The following is a 2,203-nucleotide window of genomic DNA, read 5'->3' on the forward strand; positions in this document are numbered from 1 at the left end:
TTTGGCATAACGAAAAGAACAGGTGGCGTTGGTGGGAAAAAGGTGGAAGAACATGACGGGTAGGGAGGGAAAGTATTGACGGAAAGGGGAAATATACGGGGACTACATTTCATGATAGTTCGTGTTGGTGCTTTGTGTTGAGTTTCCGGCGTGGGATGATAAAGGGTTAGTTTCAGTTTGTTGTCTTTTTTTTTTTTTCTTCTTTTTTCTCCCCTTTTATCTTCCGTTCGATCTCCTTTTTGTCTTTCTTTTTTTCTCTCTTTTTTGTTTCGTCTGTTCCGCTTTTTTATTCTGTCTCTCTCTCTCTCTCTCTCTCTCTCTCTCTCTCTCTCTCTCTCTCTCTCTCTCTCTCTCTCTCGTTTGTTCACTCTGGTATTGCATCCTGTAGCACTACATTAATCAGTCAGTCCACACACACACACACACACACACACACACACACACACACACACACACACACACACACACACACACACACACACTGACTAAAGGTGCTGGTAGTATATCCAATAAACAAGAAGCAACAGATAAGAATTAGAAACAAAAAAGTGAAAAACAAACTACGTAGCTTTCCCGCAATGCATTTTCTATTTGTTTCTGGTTCGCGTCTTTTAGTTATTTATTTCACTCGTCTTCTAACCCTTCCCCGCCACCGTCCCCACCTATATTCCCCGCCTGTAACCGCCAAGTCTAAAATTATTTTCTGCCTGGCATTTCACGAAGCGAGGAAAGGTTAAGCGCTTACACTTCTTGAAATTAATCCTCTCATCCCAAAATACACTCGCCTTTATTTTTTTCTTAAAGATTTAACAGTCTATCTTTGCATTTCTAACTCTTTTTCCCTCTCTCTCTCTCTCTCTCTCTCTCTCTCTCTCTCTCTCTCTCTCTCTCTCTCTCTCTCTCTCTCTCTCTCTCTCTCTCTCTCTCTCTCTCTCTCTCTCTCTCTCTCTCTCTCTCTCTCTCTCTCTCTCTCTCTCTCTCTCTCTCTCTCTCTCTCTCTCTCTCTCTCTCGCTCTCTCATTACTGACTTCACCTTTATCGTGTGTGTGTGTGTGTGTGTGTGTGTGTGTGTGTGTGTGTGTGTGTGTGTGTGTGTGTGTGTGTGTGTGTGTGTGTGTGTGTGGTGGGTGGGTGGATGTGTGGGTGTGTGGGTAGGTGGATGTGTGTATTACTACTACTTCTGTCTGTCCGCGTGTCTCGGGCGAGGCTCAGGTAACTAGGAGAGGAAGGGCTTATCATGAAGTCATCAGCAAGTGTGTCAGTCAGGTAATGAAGGAGGAACTGGAAACAGACGGCCGAGCTACAAATATAACGGTGTGGGAGGAGGAGGGAAAGCAGTATCATACATGGTAATAAATTAATGTGTATGTAAATGCCATTACTGTAGTTTTTAACCTAATGGCTTAAAGTACCACTTTTCCTCGTGGCACTAATTCAAAAGCCTTATGTGCCCTATTTTTTTGTGTTCACTAATTGCTTATTAGCACCATTGGTGTGGGGCATGTTCCTCGCCACCTGTGAGCAGCAGTTTTCACCTGCTGGGTTGTCATATCACTCACTGCTGGCACTGCTGTAGTGAACTTGTTCCATAGGCGAGACACACTGGAGATGAAGGTCCTCTGGTGCTGGCTGGCGCAAGACCTCGGCACCCCCACTTGCTCGTGGCTGGAGAGAACCGTTCTCGTATCTCTTTGAGCCACTCGCGGAGGGAGCTGTAGTCTTGCCAGGTGTGGCACTCCTTGCACCTGGGCCTTGTGGAACACCACCAGTGCTGCGACGTCTCGACGATGTTCCAGCGTGTCCAGGGATCTCTCTTTCTGTTGTGGTGGCGGCGGGGGGTCTGTATCCTCCAACAGCCGCTGCACACGTCGCTCGATCTTATCCAGCCGTTGCAGGTGTGTAGCAGCGCTGGACATCCAGGTCAGGGCCCCATACTCCAGGTAGGGTCTTATCTGGGCCTTGTACAGCAGTTGGATTCCACGTTTGTCCAGTAATCCAGCTACCCTTCGTAAGGCAGAGACCCGGAGAGGCTTGGTGGGCAACGTGCTTGAGGTGGCGGTCAAATCGGAGCTCTCGGTCTAGGTCCACTCCAAGAACTTTGATATATTCCTGGAGTGGGAGGGTGATGGAGCCAAACATCACCTTTCCTTCAACCTCCTGCCTGGCTGCTAGAGACCGAGAGATCACCATTGCCTGTGTCTTC

This window comes from Portunus trituberculatus, chromosome 46 (genome assembly GCF_017591435.1).
Source record: "Portunus trituberculatus isolate SZX2019 chromosome 46, ASM1759143v1, whole genome shotgun sequence".
NCBI classification, from domain to species: domain Eukaryota; kingdom Metazoa; phylum Arthropoda; class Malacostraca; order Decapoda; family Portunidae; genus Portunus; species Portunus trituberculatus.